Below are 19,547 nucleotides of genomic sequence, written 5' to 3' on the forward strand. Positions count from 1 at the left end.
GATGGAAATTTGTGCAGATTATCTTTGATCCCTCGACCGTCTCGTGCGACTAGATGGCGATTTAACCCTAAATTGTTACAAGATGAAAACTTCTGTAGTCAATTCAGAAATAATTTTGCTGAGTTTATTGAAATTAATCAAGGCTCAGTGGATGATCCACGAACACTTTGGAATGCAGTTAAAGGATTTATAAGGAATAACTCAATTTCATATGCCTCTTTCCTTCAGAAAAACAGACATAAAAAGATAGTTGAATTGGAATCACAGCTCCAGAATCTGACTAGAGACAATCAGCGTTGTTTCTCACACAATACACTCAGCAAAATCATGGCGGTTAGATCCGAGCTTAATTCATTACTGCGATCCAGGGCAGAATTCCTGATTCAAAGATGCAGGCAGAATTATTATTTTCAAGGAAGTAGACCTAGTCACCTTTTAGCTTTAAGAATACGTAACAGTGAAAAGTTTGCTAATATCTCAGCAGTGAAATCCCAATCCGGGCTCATTGTGACAGATCCAAAAGACATTAATATTTCTTTTCATTCTTTTTACTCTAACCTCTATACTTCTTCTGCTGTTGGTGACCCTGACACGTTTGCATCTTTTCTGTCCAACCTTGATTTACCTAGGCTGTCAGATTCAGACTCTGATTACCTGGCTGAACCGATTACCCTTCAAGAGCTGGAGTCAGCAATTCGATCTATGAACAAGGGGAAATCCCCAGGTTTAGATGGTATTCCTGTCGAATTGTATATTACTTTTTGGTCGGATTTAGGCCCCCTCTTGTTAGATATGATAAATTTTTCAGTTACTCAAGGTTCATTTCACCCGTCTATTAATATAGCTGTGATTTCTCTCTTGTTAAAAAAAGATAAGGATCCGACTTCCTGTTCTAGTTACCGACCTCTCTCTTTGATAGGGACTGATGTTAAATTATATGCCAAGGTACTATCTCGTCGTTTAGAGAAATATATGAACAGACTAGTTCACCATGATCAAACAGGGTTCATTAAATCTCACTCAGCATCAGATAATTTACGCAGGTTATATCATATTATTAATTCAACTAATAGTTCGTCCTCCCCTTGTGCAGTATTATCTCTAGATGCAATGAAAGCTTTTGACCAGCTAGAATGGAACTATTTATGGGCGGTTCTACAGCATCTGGGTCTAGGATCAAGTTTCATAAACATGATTAAAGTTCTGTACGCCAATCCAGCAGCCTCTGTTCTCACAGGTTCTGTCTGCTCTAACCCATTCTTTATACATCGAGGTACTCGTCAGGGTTGCCCGCTTTCTCCTCTTTTATTCGCCTTATCTTTGGAACCCAAATACTCTGGGAGATATTTATGATGATAGCGGTTTACAATCCTTTCAGAATCTCAAAACTCAATATAATCTGCCAGGCACTTCCTTTTTTATGTATTTGCGCATTAGGTCAGCCCTGCGGGCATATGGGGTGCCCTGGAACTCTCAATTGCCTATTCACCCTTTGCGCAAACTAATCCTTCCCTCTGAGGAATCTCCTTCCTCTGCTTCAGTCATCTATCTTTTTCTTCTTGAGCATTCTTACAAACCTCTATCTATTACAACTGTTTGGGCTAAGGATCTTAATGAGGATGTGCAGGTTTTATTCTCAGATCAGATATGGGGAATGTTTAAACTGTCTTCTAAAAACCCAAACCACCAAATTATTCATTGGAAATTGCTGCATAGGGTTTACTTGACCCCACTGAAACGTTATCATATGAATCTGTCGTCTTCTCATAAGTGTGTTCTCTGTCCGCAAGGACTTTTAGGCACATTTTTGCATTTTTTTTGGGAGTGCCCCTCTCTCTCTCCTTTTTGGATTCAGCTCTCACAGGACCTTTCTTATTTGTTGGGTACTGAGATATGTTTGTCTCCACGTCATTTTTTCATGAATGATTTTTGGGACCTCACCTTGTCTGTCCAACAAAGATGTTTACTGTTAGCTGCTCTCACTGCAGCAATAAAGTTGCTAGTCAATCGTTGGAATCCTCCTCACACAATGGACAGAAGAACCTGGGCGGTTTATTTGTTAGATATTATCTCAATGGAACTCTCAACTTCTCGTATACATGGATCTAATGTGAAAACTGTTAATTTATGGCATTCATCTTTTAATGTCGTATCATCTTTTCTAAAATCTTTGTAAGAATTATTTTATTATATTTTATGTATTAATATTACTTAATTTATTTATATTATTGTTTATTTTACTTTATGTATTTATTTATTATTTTTCTTCTCTACTCTTTAGTCTACCAGGGGGTGGGATGGGTTGGGATGGGTTCTACATTTGCTCAGTTGCTTTTTGTTTTCTGCTGTTGTAAACAAAAGAAAATTCAATAAACAGTTGTTAACAAAAAAAAGATAAAGAGAGAGAGAGAGAGGGAGAGAAAGTGAAAGTGAAAAGCAATCTCAGCGTGGCAATTTCAAACAGTTAACTTTGCAAGAGACCCCAAGTCATTGAATGATTTCACAAACATGGAATAGCCTAGACAACCTTAAACAGCAATTTTAGTTGCGATATAAGAAAGTACTTGCTTTGATCTGGCTCTTGTGCGTAGCTGCGCTCAAATTGTCCGGTCTGTGCGGCATCAGCGTGGTTCTTTCCAGAGCAGATGATGCGCGAGCATTTTTCTTAAGCAAGATCGCTCCTCTGAAACAATGCATCTTTTTGTAATTTGCTATCAAGATTCGTTACAGTCGTGTTTTTACGATTATACAGACACCAAGAACTATGATTTTACCAGTCCCGTATCCAAAGGTACAGAGTTATTCTTAACGAAATGCATATAAAGTTTGCATTAAACACACAGTAACATTCATATATTCCACTATGTCGCATACATACATTTGAGCACAAAAAGGGAGACATTAAAATACATTTAGAGGTCGTTTTAGTAAAAGAAGGTCCATGGGCCAGCAAAAATGCTTGTGCCTGTTTTTGAGTGTGTGTGCGTCTCATGAATGTGTGTGCGTCTGTTTCACTGGAATGTGCGATCAAGAAGGGGGGGTGTTTGTCTTCCCTTTTGAAGTTCGATATCGCATCTCTGGATAGTCTCCAAGGTGTTATAACTCTCATCCCCGCCAGGACGTTGCTGTCATGGTGGCGCCCAGGGTGGTGAGTTATGTTGTAAGAGGGTTGTAAAACGAAAGTCCTTGTTTTTTCTTTAACTCACGTTCTGGTCTTTGAGTGTAGAATGTGTCAAAAGGGTCAGGATTCATTAATATGGAACAGATGGTTGAATACCATCCGCTCATTGGTGTTACACACAAGTGATGGCAATGACTTCGTGGGGCTTTGTGAATGTTACAGTGTCGTCGCATTCATCCGACATTAGTTCGGCTGGTATGGGACCAATGATAGGTACTGCTAGCTCAAAGTCATGGAACGCTTGGTTGATGAGCCATCCCAGGTGACTGGCTTTGGGAATGTTGATGTCCTTGGCCGTACAGTTGTTGATCAACACATACACGGCACGAGATGATACTTCCATGAGAGGTGTGGCTTCCAAGGTCAGTCCTAGTCTTAGGTAGGTCTTGGAAGGTTGGAAGAAACCTAGCTTACTGTTGAGAGTTTGGCCAGGTCGCATGTTGAGGCGTACGCTGGCACTCTTGCTGTAGGCAGGTATTGTGACCTCTTGCTCACTGATCATTGCGCACGCATCTGGGATTGTTTGGCCAGATCGAAGGTTCTTGAGATTGACTGAAGTGGTCAGTTGCTGTGATGGGGGAGCCCATATGACGTCGTTCACTGTGTCAATGTAGGCATTGAGACGAACCATGATGTCTGCTCCTATGTAGATGTCATGATGTAGGTTGGGGACAACGAGGAAGTAGTGACTCAAGAGTCTGTTGTTCCAGCGTAGGTCTACAGTTCAGACAATCTTTGAGGTAGCCATGGTTGTTGACCATGGACTGAGAGGGAAGCGGCTGTGCTTTGAGACATGTGGTAGGCTCTGATATCTCTGATATGGTCCCACAGTTAGGTTAATTGGGGCCACATGTTTTAGTTTTAGGCCCGTGTCGGAATATGCCTGGAGGTTCAGTTCACACCTTTGAAGTTTGAGGGTGCTACTAGACCTCTTTGTTCTTTCTTGGACTTCTTCAAGGAGTTCTGACGACATTAGAGTAATGTTGGCTCCCGTGTCGAGAAGGGCTTCGACTTTGATGTGGCGTTCGATGATGATGGAGAGGTAAAACTTTCTTGCTATACCTTTCTCAATGAGGTCGCCTAGGAGTTGAGGGACTGGAGTTTGGGAGGAAACAGGTAAGATGTCAGGACTGATTGGGTGCTCTTCGGAGGAGTGGCAGACGACCAAGACAGCACTTTCAGGGACTGGAGAGGTTTCATCAGCAGGGGTTTGTTGAGCTCTGCCATGATCTGGAGCATCAGGTGTTGAGTTAGGGACTAACTCTGTGGCTGGGTTTTCAGGTACGATTGCTTGTCCATCTGAAGTTAGGGTAGTTATAGTTCTTTGAGAGTGAGGTGAAGGAGTGCTGTTCTCTGTGGTTTGTTGGGTCACGTGGTCGCTGTCTTCTCGTCCGGCCGCTAGTCAGGCTTTATCTGGTTTCTCTTTCTTTTCCCACTTTCGGTCTTCCTCCTTTCGATGGAAGAACTCTTTCATCATCATCTTCATTAGCTCTTGGGAGTCAAAGCACGGTGAAGTCTTTTGTTCTTGTGTGGATTCAGGTTGAGCTCGGTCAGCTAGGGATCTTTGTGAGTTTTTCCGTCGATTCATTGGGCTGGTTGCTCCAGGGTGTGTTTGTCGTTTTCCCTTGGAGTTTCCATTGAATTCCCATGAGTTTTTATCTCTTGAGTTTCCAAATGAGCTTGGCTTGGTTCCACGATCTTTCCCTATGTCTCTCATGAGGTCTTGTTTGGTCCCATGAGTTTTCCCAGTGACGTCCAGGTGAGCGTTGTCGCCCATGCGGTCCACCCCAGCGGTTGTTCCTTTGTTTAGGTTGTGTACCGGAGTGGCAGTCCTGTTCTATGTTGGATGAGGATGCATTCCACTCTCTGGGTGTTGCCTTGGCATGATCTTGACGTTGGGTGCCCTCTAGGGCCAGCCCTTGACTCTGAGTGTTGAAGTCGAGAACTGCCATGGTTTTGTTGCTCTTTTCTGAAGTCATCTTCTGTTTAGCGTAGGCCTTATGTGCCAAGTTTCGCAGTTGTTGAGCACTCATTGTGCGTGGACATGCAAGGACGCCAAGATGGTGGCTTACCCCGGGATGAAGATTCCTCAGGAAGAGGGTTTTTAAATTTTCATCCTCCTCCATATTTTGTTCATTGCGAGTCCCGAAGTAGGCTTGTCTGAGTCGGCCGTAGAACAATTGGGATGGCTCCTGGCGAACCTTGTTTCGTCTCCAGGGCAGCCACTAGTCCTTGTTCCCACTCAGGGTCAGCAAATTCTTTGATGAGGGCTTCTCGGAGCAGCTGGTAATCAGTCTTTATGTGGGCTGGCTGGCGGTCCAGGAAACTGCGAACCTCTGAGCTGGATGTTGCTCGGATCAAATAAAGTCTATCTTTGTCGGTGACACTGGGTCTCATTTCCAGATGAAAGTCGACATCTTGCAGATATCCTTTGATCCCCTGACTGCCTGGCCCATTTGGGGTAAACTTGCCAATGTTCCTGGCGAGTTTGTCGAAGTCCTTGAGGTCCAAGCCACGTGATGATCTATGGCTGGCTGGAGCCATTTCTTTCAGCTTTGACGTTACGTGAAGTTCTTCAGAGGGAGCTGGTGAGTGTTTCGGCACTGCCCCCTCCCCCCTTTTATCATGTGTCAGTCCAGGAACAGGGGACCCGGGCCTGCTTGGCAGGGGTGAGACTGGTGCCCATTGTGACCTTGGAGGTTCAGAACGCAGCGCGTAGGCATGTCTGAGTTCCTCTCTGAAGCTGACTGACTCCTCTTTGATGTAGTCCAGCTGTCGTGTTAGGTGGCTGATCTCCTTTCTTGATTCATCCAGGTGAGTTTCAAGGGCTTTAATTCTGCCGTTCTTGTCTCTGAAGTCGGCCTTGGCCTTTTCCAGGAGCTGTTCCGCATACTGTAGCTTGTTGGAGAGATCAGCGTAGTCTTCCTTTACTTGTTCCACTTCTTTTGTAGTAGCTACTAGTGTCTCTTTTAGCCTGGTGATCTCCTCCTCTGTGCCTTGTTCCACTTCATCTGGTTCTTCCTGTTGTTCCTGAGCCTCCAGTTCTAGCTGCGTGATGCGTCGTTGTGCACGTGTTAGCTCCTGCTGGAGATGGGCGGCATGCCTGTCGCTCAGCTTGAGGGTGGCGATGAGTGTGTGGCTTAAGGAGCCAGTGATCTTGGCTAGTTCTTTGTGACTGTAGCTTTGACTTGGGTCTTGTCTCATGAGGCTTGTTATATTGTCATCCAGCTGGTCCTGTGTCTGATGTTTCAGTGTTTCAGCAGCCTTAGGTAGGAGGCTGTCTGTTGTGACACTTTCAGGGACGTCTTGAGGTCCTCCTAGTGGCCAACAGGGTCTGTTGTGCGAGACATGTTTTGCCGCTTTTAGGGAGATCTAGAACCTAGACTGACACAGAACTTGAAGAGGAGAAAACAAAACAAAGACAACAGAGGTGTAAAGGTGCAATGTCACGTGTTGGTTGATGTGGAGTATGTAATGGGTAGGTGAGTGTAGTTCTCAGTGACTGTGAATCTCTGGTGGGTGTGCTTCTAATTTGTAATTTCTGTGGGGAAAATAAATGAGCACACAAAGATAAAACAGCTAGAGAAGAGAGAGATAAAAGAAGAGGGGAAGAAAAAAAAAACAGAGCAAGGAACAAAATATCTTTTGTCAGCTTCCAATTTGCCTATAAAAGAAAGGGTTTTCTTTTTCTTGTAAAGAAAGATAAGAGCCAATGGTAAGATGAGAGTGAGGAAGACAACACAGAATGAGGACAAAAAAAATAAATAAAAAATAATAAAAAATAAAAATAATAATTTAAGTTTGATTTAGAAGGATGCTTCTAGACAGGGCTTTTGAAATGGGGATTTCTAAATAACAGGATTAATTGATATTAAAATTCCTCAGTGCGGAAGAGAACAATAGCAATGACCGTATTGGTTTCTCAGCAAGTAGGATTGACAACCAAACATAAATCAGAGCGTTTCTAGCTGCATGTTCAATATTTGGCGGACTCCTATCGGTTCTCTTGTTGACCTACGTTAGCCTTGGCTGGGTAGGGATCCCAGGGTGAGAAGGGAAGGTACGTTGAGAGTCAGACAATTTTGAAATGAAGTGTTCAGGTTTCACAAAAAAAATTTTTGATTAAATGTTTCTATAGTTCTCTGCTTTTATGATTCTCACAGGTACAACCCAAAATGGCAACGGTAGTCAAATCAGAAGAGGATAGCTGAGAGAGAGAGAAAATAGAGTTTTGGTCCCAATGTTTAGGAAAGATGACAGGGTGGTAGCGCTGTTGAGTCGATACACCTAGAGGTTGGTTTTACTGTGTTAGCAGGGATAACACTAACTAACCTAAGTATTGAGGAAAATCCTTATTTTCCTTTTGGGGTAATTAAATAACTGAAAGGGAAAAGAAGTCCCAGCAGATAGACCCAAAACTAAATTGCAAATTAAATTCAAATTTCAAATTAGTAAAGGTATTTCCTGATTAACATTTGATTAATTAAATTTTAAAAGCCGCTAAGAGCAATACAAATTAAATTAATCAATAAGTATCTTGAAACAGGGTAGCCCAAACCCTACTAAATTGCAGAAGAAATTACAATTTCAGAGCAATAATGACAGTTTAAGTATTTAAAAATCTTTAATGTTGTTAAATTCAAAATCTGTAATTAAATATGAAATTAAATTAAAATTTCAAAACCATAATTGCTTCATAATATCTGCTGATGTCATTAAAATTATAAATGTTATAGCTGAATTAATCACAACTCATCATTAAAGTAATGAGGATGAGAACCATCTTTAATTAATAAAACAACAGCGTTTCAATTGATAAGAGTAAACAAACTAGCGTTTTTTAATTTTGTATCTGTCAATGTTCTTTCCAGTGGGAGGAGAGGAGAAGGGAGATTAATGAAGGTAAAAGAGAATGAATGAGGTGAAAATGAGTCAAAGTTCAGATGTAAAGTCACTTCAACACTTCAAACACTGCGAAACACACTGCATTTAAACCCACAAAAATGCTACGTTTTAACTGCTAGCCTTCTAGGCTATTGACGTTTGCATATGCTTCAATGCAAAGGCTCTAACTTCAGATAGCTTAGCTCATGCTATGCTATTTCTTTAAAAATAGCTCAAACTGCCCCGGTAAAAGTTTCTTAGAACTTCCCGGTTACTGCTGTTACTATGGCAATGTATACTGAGCGCTGAACCATCTCAGCTCTTTAGAGTGAGGTAAACTAATCTACAGATTAACTGGAATTAATAAAATACGTTATTAAGATCTCGGCGGATCTCAGCACTTGTTTAAGTCTACAGACAAAAACACATATGGATTTAACCACAATGATTTCCTTGATCAAGATTTCATAATTCTCCCATAACATGACGTCCAGACACTCTCTCTGAGCACCGCGTTCCCAAGTTCACTAGTTTTAGTGAATTAACTGGCAAGAGAACATTAATTAGCTAGATTAATGTCTCAAACCGGGGAGATAACATAGACGAATTTGATTTGGGACACGCACAAACAAATCGAACTATGGAGGCCTTTATCTTAAAAGAAAGGAAAACGAGGAACACGCTTGCTTCTTTCTTATGCGCTTTAGGGTGACTTATTTTGTCTCGGAGGACAATTAAATGCTTTACTGCAGTTCAACTTCAAACAACAACTCGAGTCATTCATTCACACACTGGCATGCCATAATAAAGTACCTATAATAGCACAACAACCTGTTTCTCTGTCTTTGATCTATTCTTCCGGATAAAATAGAACAAATACAATGAAAGATGTTTTGGTATTATGTATTTTTAGGTCAAATTTGCCCACTTTCATTCTCCACCATATGTAAGGAAATATTAGCTCATTTATTCTGAGAAGAATCAAATCTAAAGATTCGAATTGCTTTCCTTGAACTGAGTCCAAATTTATTTACTTCATCAACGGTTCGTCCAGCGAACTTAAAATTCAGTATATCCTTAAAATCTGTTTGAGTTTACTTCATGAACAAGATAATACAAACAGAAAGATAATTTATACGCTACAGGCTAGGTAGCACAGGATCTGGGCAAAGTTTAATCTTAAAATACACCACACAAGACAATACTTCTTTATAAATGAAACAATAATTTATTGAGCTATTCCATAGATTATATGGATCTAAAACTAAATGGACACACACACAAACATACATACACATACACACACAGTTGCAACGGATTTATGAGGTGAGTTAATGAGAAAATCTCTACCAAATTCATAGGCGTATCAAGAATCAATAAAAGCAGAGCCCTAGTTTATCTTTACAACTTAAAACAACCTTGCACCATTTCAGCAATAGATAGAGGTTTGTTTGCCTTTACTTGTGGTTGTGCTGCTGGCCGCGGTGTCGTTTCGTCTCCTTGGCTCGCGTTGAGCTAAAAGGGGAATCCCGGCTGGGATTCGTGGTTGCGTAGATGACGTCTGGGGATGCCCTTTGCCTCGATTGGTTGGTTGACTGCCCGGCGATTTTGAGAGATTCAACAGCTCTTGCCTTGACGGTGGACAAAGTTTCTTCCGAGTCCTCTCGTTTGCGCGGCATGAGCTTTGAAGATTCTGTCACGGAAAGTTGAAGTTCTTTATGACTTGCAAGCACGCTGATGGCTAGAAGCCGGGGTTGAAGAGGGGGAAGCAAGCATAGTTTCGCTGTCACAAAGTTTCAACGGAGTGGTTTTGAGTTCTGGATGGCAAGAACGCTAGCAGCGTGTAGGTAGTTCAAGCCATGGTCTAGATGGAAGAGCAGCGTAGCGCACCGCACCGCATTTAAGCGACACGATACACGACACAACCCTTGACAAGAGATGACGCGCTTGGAGACTAGACTAGAGACTAGACTGGAGCATTAGAGTTTTATCGAAGCAGATTTGGTCCATCCCACGATGCGATCTCCCAATGGGATGCTGTTGCAGAGCTTAGACACGCCCCGTACTGTTTCTCGATTAAACATCATGTGGCATTGTCATGTGGGATGGATCTTTGGGTTAATACCTTATAAAGTGTCATAATATGCACACAATACAGAATCTGGAAATTTCATTTGCTCCAAGTTTAGATAAATAACGTGAGCTTTCATTCAATACTAAACTTTCCATATCTTACACACATTTAGTATCCCTATCTGTTATAAAAACAATGATTAAAGTTACACAGATTACATTGAACACATCAAACATTTACATGACATAAAACATTATTTGTGAATCTAGTTAAACCTTCAGATTCCTTAATGGTTGTCCTTTTGAGATAGTTTGTTGAAAAGTTCAGTTCGTAGCAAGATTTTCAAGCAAGCAGGTAGCAAAGTCATGGGATGATCCTGTATTGGTTCTTTGTGTTGAGGTCCACTAATTATTAACAATTCCTGGGGCGTTTTCCATACGATGGGGATCATGCGATCATACTTTGGCCGAAGCAGCCGATTCTGCAGTTATTGGCGTGACTGTTCACCGAGGTCCTACAAGGCTTTCCAACGATGTATAACACATGGAAATCTGATAATATTTGGAGAAGTTGTGGCCATTTGAAGGTAGGCACTCAAAAAAGCTCAAAAAGCAGAAATAGCCTCTGAAGATTGTGCAGTTCTCACTACTGCGAGTCAATGGGGCTCATTTACATCTCATTTAGATAAGCCATACCCCCTGCACAGCAACGACAGACACAACGGGAAAAATCGGACCGCATACTATTAATAATAAAGGAGAATGTGCATTGTAAATGTCAGTAATTTATCTTTTTTGACTTTTATAAAAATGATTTAGAGGCTGAAATATGTGACAAACTTTGATGTTTATGGAAACTCACCCCATGTGCGTCTGTTTGCCTCTAAATGTTATGGATTTTCCCCATTTCTCTGTCTTTATCCCCATCAAATGTTACTATCGATATAGCCTCTGATATCTTACGGTCCAACTCGTCTGACGCCAGTCCAAAACATTCTTCCTCGTCGTCATCTTCGCTCAGTTGTAGATTAGGGATATTATAATATAGTCTTATTATGCCGCTTTCATCGCCGCTCAGATCGTCTTCAGAATCAGTAAGCATCCGGCTTGTCGAAGAAGTACTTCAAAGCATTTTCAGTGTAACGCCACGGTTCAGCTCGTCTGCGTTCATCTTTGCGGCGTACATCTTCACTGAATTTTGATATCAGCTAGACAGCTACAGCCGTCCAGAGCGCTGCATACTAAGTAGCCACGCTTCCCTCGGAGGGCGGGGGCAATAACAAAAGAAACAAAAGCCGGCTTATCCAGTATGGAAATACAGACAGACAATGAAATGCCCCTACTGCGTGCTAGAATCTCCGACAAACTAGCTAATTTCAACCTCAAAATATACGCTTTTAAATATACCAACACTGCTATCTCAATCACGGAGAGGCTTCTTTGTGATATCAACTAACAGATTCTGCCAAAAAACGAAAATCACCAATTTTGAAAAAAAAAAAAAAATGCTTCTTTCTCATTTTGCTCGAAAGTTGTGCTGCCAACTTGTGTCATTGGTTTCTGTAACGGGTCACATATGATAACAATATAAGGTATAATACCAACTTTTGCGATACAATGTTTAATATAAAAGAGAATGGAAACTGTGGAACAGAGGCAGAATCCCTTTGATCTTGATATCAAGTTGCAAGTGGTCCGGTTGCGTCTGAGAAAGTTGCAAAAGAGCTCTCAAGCTTCCTCCAAGATGGTGCGACACACAATGCCATCTTTATGGAACAACGTCTGGCAAAATCAAAAAAGAACAAAGAGCTTCTGGGAGCCAGAGAAAATAAACCAGTGTGCAACCTTCAAGGACATGAAAACATCAGTTGGAGTCAGCATATCTAGAAAGGTCCACATGGACTCAGACATACTCTTTCGAAGATTACTGGCTGTTTCCAAACAAAGAGAGGTGTCCATGGAGACTGTGATGTCTCACGAACTCGCAGCTGTCCCACCCTCTTTGTTTTTTGATGATGGAAGCATGAAGAAGACAACAAACAACTCGATGCTGTTGTTGAAGAGACACAGCAGCTGCCAAATGTTTAAGAACCATCAGCATATATCATTGATGCCATGGATCTTCTTCAAAGTCTCAATGATTCAGCTTTTCAAACGTTCAATGACCTGGGTGAGTGTGTCTTGAAAAAGATCGCAACTTTAATGGAAAAGGAAGGTAACAGCTGTGTCGTTATAGTGTTTGATAGATATGACCACCAACACTCAATCAAAGATCTTGAAAGACAAAGAAGAGGCACCAAGATGGGCATCCTTGCACCAACCTGGATGAGCTGAGGTACACACTAGCATCTACCACAGATTTGTCAGCAGCAAATCTACCCCAACAGAAGATGGCTTTCCAGCAACATGTGTTGAGAGCCATGTACCAAACAGCAGTGTGGCGTCACAGCCACCTGGCCAAACCTCTTCTCTGGAACCCAGTTGGTAGAGGATGGAGGCTCAGAGAAGATGGGTGCATTAAATCTGTGATGTTCCAGAAGGCACCAGCACCTAAAGGAGTTAGAGACCTCACCCACCTCTACTGTAAAGACGGAAACTGCACCGATGACACCAAATGTCAGTGTCTTTCAGTGGGCTTGACCTGCACAGAGTTTTGCTCTTGTCCTTTCCCAGACTGTCCAGATATGACCCACTTTGTCAATGATGACAATGCGGATGAGTGACAGTGGTGTGTTGCAGTTGTAACATCATGGGGGGTTGACCCCAGAATAGTCCAAGAGGGTCTGGCTGCAGGCTTGCACTTGCATTCTCAGACTTGCACACTCAGACACTTGCATTTGCCAACTAGTCTTGAATTTCCCAACATTTTATAACAGTAGCCAGGTGGCGAAGACAAGAAAAAAGAAACTAAATTACAATGTCACTTGCAATCGCTACTTGCACTCTCCGCTACCTGTGACGTCACTTGCAATCGACACAAATCGTGCATGTTGCCAATGGAGACAAGAAGCTGTGGTGGTGATTAAATGATTAAAACTGATTTAGTACTATAATGTACAGGGTCCTGCAAGAAAAAGACAAGACTGGCAAATCTGTGGCCAGAACAGCAGAATATGAACGTTTGCGCAAAGTCTCTCGCTAAGTGTAGAAAAAAACACTTAACATGGCTTAATATATTAAGATGCTATTAAATTATCAAATTAAATATACAGTTAATTAATATAATGAATATGTATATAGTATTTTCCTCACATACCGCAAAATGTGGCATAATGGACTAAGATGATAAAGGCCAAACTCAATATTCTTCTCTACATTATTAAAATACATAACTAATAGGTACAGGCAAGCACGTGAGCCCAGAATAAACGCAACATGCAAAGTTTCACGTTAAGCATTTTTCCATATAGAATAAACTGTCTACAACTCGTTTATATCACTGTACTCGTCTGCTTGCCTGTAAGGAGTTGATCCTTTTAAAATCACTTAATGCATTTCATAATGCACGTACACATTTTCTGAGTCAACAACAAAAGAAATATAGGCTAGACCTACTGAATTGTCTGCATCATCTTAGTTTGTTATTAGGCCACATTAAAGGGATAGTTCACCCCCCCAAAAAAAATCATAATTATGTTATTAATAACTCACCCTCATGTCGTTCCAAACCAGTAAGACCTCCATTTATTTTTGGAACACAGTTTAAGATATTTTAGATTTAGTCCGAGAGCACTCAGTCCCTCCATTGAAGCTGTGTGTACGGTATACTGTCCATGTCCAGAAAGGTAAGAAAAACATCATCAAAGTAGTCCATGTGACATCAGAGGGTAAGTTAGAATTTGTTGAAGCATCGAAAATACATTTTGTTCAAGACATAGCAAAAATTACGACTTTATTCAGCATTGTCTTCTCTTCCGTGTCTGGTGTGAGAGAGTTCAAATCAAAGCAGTTTGTGATATCTGGTTCATGAACGAATCATTCGATGTACGCAGATCTTTTTGAACCAGTTCACCAAATCGAACTGAATCGTTTTAATCCACAAATGACTTGAGCGGTTAACTTTTTTTAATGTGGCTGACACTCCCTCTGAGCTCAAACAAACCCAGACATCCCAACCTGCAAAAAGTCATTTCAGGGAGGTATCCCGAAGACCCCCCCCCCCCCCCCAAAAGGAAGGAAATACATCTCAGCTGTAGCAACCTTCTCAGTGAGACTTTGCCTATCTAAATAGGAGAACTTCCCTGCGCTTAGCCTCCCTAACATGTTGTGGTCCCTAAAACATATAGCATAAAATATTATTTCTATAAGCTGTAGGCCTATGTAATTATTCGTTAATTATGTTTAAATATGTAGATTACTTTTACTATTTATATAATCTGCTTATACAATTTATGTAAACTGCTTTTATTTATTTTCCATTGCAACTTTAAACAGGTCTAAAGAGTTTGTTGTTTTCATGTAGCCTTGGCAAATAGCCTGAATAATATGCAGATGAAATGAAACTTGTCAACTCACCTCAACATGCCTTTTGCAATCATTTAACCTGCCATGGGCAATGCTTGAGCAAGACTGTCATTATGTTTTACATCTATAAGACAGGGGTACACTTTCGTGTAGTCTGCCGTAAAATGTGTCTTATACTTTTTTTTTGTGGCACTTTCCCTCTGCCATGGTGCTCCTGTTTCTAGATAGACATAACTGATTAATTTTGTTCGGAAGAAGCCCGCCCACACTGACAATTGATTGGTTGATTTGCAGAAACAGGCCAATCAGGATGCTCTCTGTCTGACATGCGCTTCGCACACACGCACATTAGCACACACACGCACGGTCTTTCGCTCCCTCTCCCTCTCTGCCGTGCGCGCGCTACGCGGTTTGAATCAGTATCTGTTCCGCATGCGCGCTTTTTCTCGCTCGGTCTAGATTCCGGGAGATTTTAACTAATTTGCGGGTCTCAGGGAGCCACTTTCAATATGCGGGAGACTCCCGGAACTTCCGGGAGACTTGGGATGTCTGCAAACCATATCCCGGAGTAATTCATTTACTCAAACAGTACACTGACTGAAGTGATGTGAAGAGAGAGATGAACACCGAGCCAAGCCAGATAATGACTCGTTCACGAGTTGCATCGGTTTTCGGATCACCAGTAGTTCTTTCAGACAGTTCGAATAAACCGGTTGAAGAAAACGGTTCACCAGTTCTTTTGCGCTCGACATGATGTCATTGGCGATGATTGCAAAGCCTTCAGTTTACCCGCGCTCATAACATTAGCTCAGAATCAGTTCAGAATCAATCACCAAAAGAATCATTTCAGTTAAGATGCTCTGTGTGTCGGTTTGCTTCACGCTGAATCACACATGTGCAGTATCATCAGCTCCTCGGTTCATGAATCGGACACGTCTGACAGAAACGGTTCTTGACTCATGAACCAGTCATTATGTGACTCGGCTCGGTGTTCATCTTCAGTTCTCTCTTCACAGCAGTTCAGTCAGTGTACTGTTTGAGTGCATGCATTACTCCGGGATATTGGTTTGTTTTAACTCAGAGGGAGTGTCAGACACATTAAAAAAGTTAACAGCTTAAGTCATTTGTGGATTAATGCGTATTGGACACGCGAACCATTTAAAACAATTCAGTTCAATTTGGTGTACTGGTTCAAAAAGATCCGCTTACATTGAATGATTAGTTCACGAACCGGATATTACAAACTCCTTTGTTTTGAACTCTCTCACAACAGACACGGAAGACAATGCTGAATAAAGTCATAATTTTTGCTATTTTTGGACCAAAATGTATTTTCAATGCTTCAAAAAATTCTAACTGACCCTCTGATGTCACATGGACTACTTTGATGATATTTTTCTTACCTTTCTGGACATGGACAGTATACCGTACACACAGCTTCAATGGAGGGACTGAGAGCTCTTGGACTAAATCTAAAATATCTTAAACTGTGTTCTGAAGATAAATGAAGGTCTTACTGGTTTGGAACAACATGAGGGTGAGTTGTTAATAACATAATTATGATTTTTGGGTGAACTATCCCTTTAAGCGTTTTGTTGTATGGGAGGACAAAGTTTGCGCATTGTCTTCAAAGCCATCTGCTTACCTTGTAGTACTTTAAATAATAACTATATGTCATATTTGTTTTTTTAATTGAACATAATGTACCTTAATACATTATGCCATATTAAGTGTTTGTTTTTTCTGCAGGAGGAAAACACTTAATGAAAGACATGTGCATTGCGTTCATATTCTGCTGTTCTGTGGCCACGTTCCGGGCATGTCTTTTTCTTGCAGGACCATGTACATTATAGTAGTAGGCCTACTAATTTAGTTTTAATTGTTTAATCACCACCACAGTGTCTTGTCTCCATTGGCAACATGCATGATTCGTGTAGATTGCAAGTGTAAGTGACATTGTAATTTAGTTTCTTTTTTCTTGTCTTCGCCACCTGGCTACTGTTGTAAAATGTTGAGAAATTCAAACAAAATGTAATAAAAAAATTCAACAAAATAAAAAATATAGACTGCAAGTGGTCACTAGCGGAAGTGCAAGTGTCTGGGAGTGCAAGTCTGAGAGTGCAAGTGCAAGTCTGCAGCCAGAGTGACCAGTGCCGGCCCGAGCCTCTTGGGGGCCCTAAGCAGAATTTTATTTGGGGGCCCCCCCTCCCACCATGCAGAGTCACCTGTGCTTCAAGATTATTGACACAAATGTCACACTATAATGTTACATTATAAATGAAAACAGTGAGGTTATGTATTAATACAAAATAAATAAATAAAAATCAATACTTAACATACTTCAATCTTAAACTTCTGAATACAAACTGTCACAAAACATGAAATAAATAATTTGCAAATGTCCAAATGCAAATGTGCATTAAATGTGCAATCTTTTAAATGAAACCAAAATAGACAAACATTAATATAGTAAAAAATATAATGCTACACATAGTTAAAAACTTAAATAATGAAAGCAAACATAAGAACAGCTATTCAACAATGACAATTGTACAACAATGACCTCAAAATTGTTCCTTGCTAGCTTTTCACTTGAGTGCTGTCACTGATGACATCAGGACAGCAGGATTGTATTGTTGTGCCCCCCTTCCTCAAATATGATGATGGAAAATAAACACCTACTATGGGGTGAAACTAGAACTTTAATCAAATAAAAAAGGAAAAGAATAAATTTTATTATTTACTAATTACAATTCAACATTTACCTATGGCTATAACTTTATTATGACTAATTTATTTCATAGTCTTAAGAATTCAGAAATCATGCAATGGGAAATTAAGCAGTTTAAACCATAGTTTATTTTTTGTACGGGTTGTGATATGCACGATTTTTGTTGAAGAAATTATATAGGCTATGTAATCTATAGCAAAAATGTAACAGCAGAAATTACTCCCTGTGGCTCCCTGTGCAGGAATTTGTAATAACATGTACATAAATTGTTTATTTTGTATGTGCCTACAATATGTATTTTAAAAGTGTTATTAACCAATCATTGTTGCCTCATTTTTTTTTTTTTATATAATGCAATAATTTATGTGAAGTCAATTTAAAGACTATTGATGGCTTAGGTCTGTTTTTATAGCAACAACAACAACAACAACAAAATATTACAGTATATTAATACTTCTTTGTAAATTATTATTTGAAGTAACAAAATTTTGGTTAATTTGCAGTTGCCATGGCTACAAGAACGATGATTTGTGGTGTTATTGATAAAACCATGGGTCATTTTCGTAAGGGAACCAGAAAAAAAAAAAAAAAAAAAAAAAAACTTTAACAGGAATGTGCCTGAAAGTGATAAACGGGCGCTTTTTTACCTAAATTATTTATTATTTATTTTAATATATATTAAAAATGTATACGGTGACTGCAAGTTTTTCTCCTCAAATGCTACTGAGTTTCAAATTTGCCTTTGAGCCCATGTGAAAAAGTAGCATAATTTACATATACTTTACAGTTTATTTTCATAAATATTCAACATTATATTCAATTGTGCATTATAGCTGACACCTAGATGAACAATTACAGTTGTTTTTATGACTGTAAGTCATTGTCCTCAAATGCTACTGACGTTAGAAAAGTGTATACCAATATCGCATGTAACTTTAGAGACAGTCCCTAAATTTGAGACTCTCGAACGTCCAACGACAAGCCAACGTTATGTCATTTTCTTCTTTCTCTTTTCGGCACCAGAGGGATACATCCTTTTTGTGACATGGCTTATCATTTATTACAGTGAGCGCACTTGCTCGCCGACGCGAGGTGTCTATGCGCAATTGCGCATGACTCAAACGCTAGCAGACACAGCAGCAGTTGTTGGTAAATACGTTTTTTTTTTTTGTCTTGAACTATTAATTTATTCGTTCATTATTCATTCATTCATTCATTTATATCACTTGTTTAAGTTATTTAATTGTAAATATATATATATATATATATATATATATATATATATATATATACATATATATATAAATAATAATTATTATTGGGGGGCCCCCTGGTGGCGAGGGGCGAACAGCTGCTTAGTTCGCTTATGCCTTGGGCCGGCCCTGAGCCAGACCCTCCTCGAATGGTGACCAAAAGCAGTTCATGTTCCAAATGGTTGCTGCTAGAAAACAAACTTAACAGCCTGAGAAGACAGGGCTCATTACCCCAAAGAGTGTTTGTTTGTTTAGTTAGATTGCCATTTGTTTTATTTAAGAGTAATTTAATTTGTATTGTGTGAAGTTAAGTTATAGTTTTATTAAAAAGTGCCATATGAAATATTTCATTTTTAGATGTATCTTATATTTGAATTTGTCAACAGTCTTCTCATTATCACAAACTGATAATGGGCTTTAGACTAAATTATGTCAGTGTTCCATTTTAATTCATTTTGGACACCTCATACATTGAGTGACAGAACACTCCTATTTGTCATGCTATATTTACATATTTGGTATTGCTGGATTCAGCATAACCCCACCTTTCCAACAAGTCATCATATGTGTTTCTATGATAATCCCAGGCAAAGCAAGCACAAAGTATATGAAAACATTTTGCATAAATATTAAATTTGTGTATTTCTTACTTATTTTAGGTATGTGTTTACATGTCTCTATTTATTCCATACATAAATATATTTACATCCAGTCTTTTCTAGTAGCTGAATCAACTTCCTGACTATAAACATGTCAAGTTTCAAAGCTCTCAGAGCTTGTGTGATTGATCTGCATTAGTTTATATGCCTTAACTCCCATACGGACAGGTTATATTTTAGTCCTTTATTGGTTTTGGGGTGTATAACAATATCAGTTAATTTAACAATCTTAGCAGTAAAATATTTTTAGCCAAGAATCCATTTCATATATGGGAGACCTTAGAGATGAGGAAAAACATTGT

The 19,547-nt window shown here is 39.8% G+C and overlaps 1 pseudogene; it reads right to left on the reverse strand.

The window, feature by feature from the left end:
• Positions 1-4,583: 4,583 nt before the first annotated feature.
• LOC113051114 (uncharacterized) lies at positions 4,584-6,531 on the reverse strand (annotated as a pseudogene).
• Between the last annotated feature and the right edge of the window lie 13,016 nt (positions 6,532-19,547).

This window comes from Carassius auratus, chromosome 31 (assembly GCF_003368295.1).
Source record: "Carassius auratus strain Wakin chromosome 31, ASM336829v1, whole genome shotgun sequence".
Classification (NCBI taxonomy): Eukaryota; Metazoa; Chordata; class Actinopteri; order Cypriniformes; family Cyprinidae; genus Carassius; species Carassius auratus.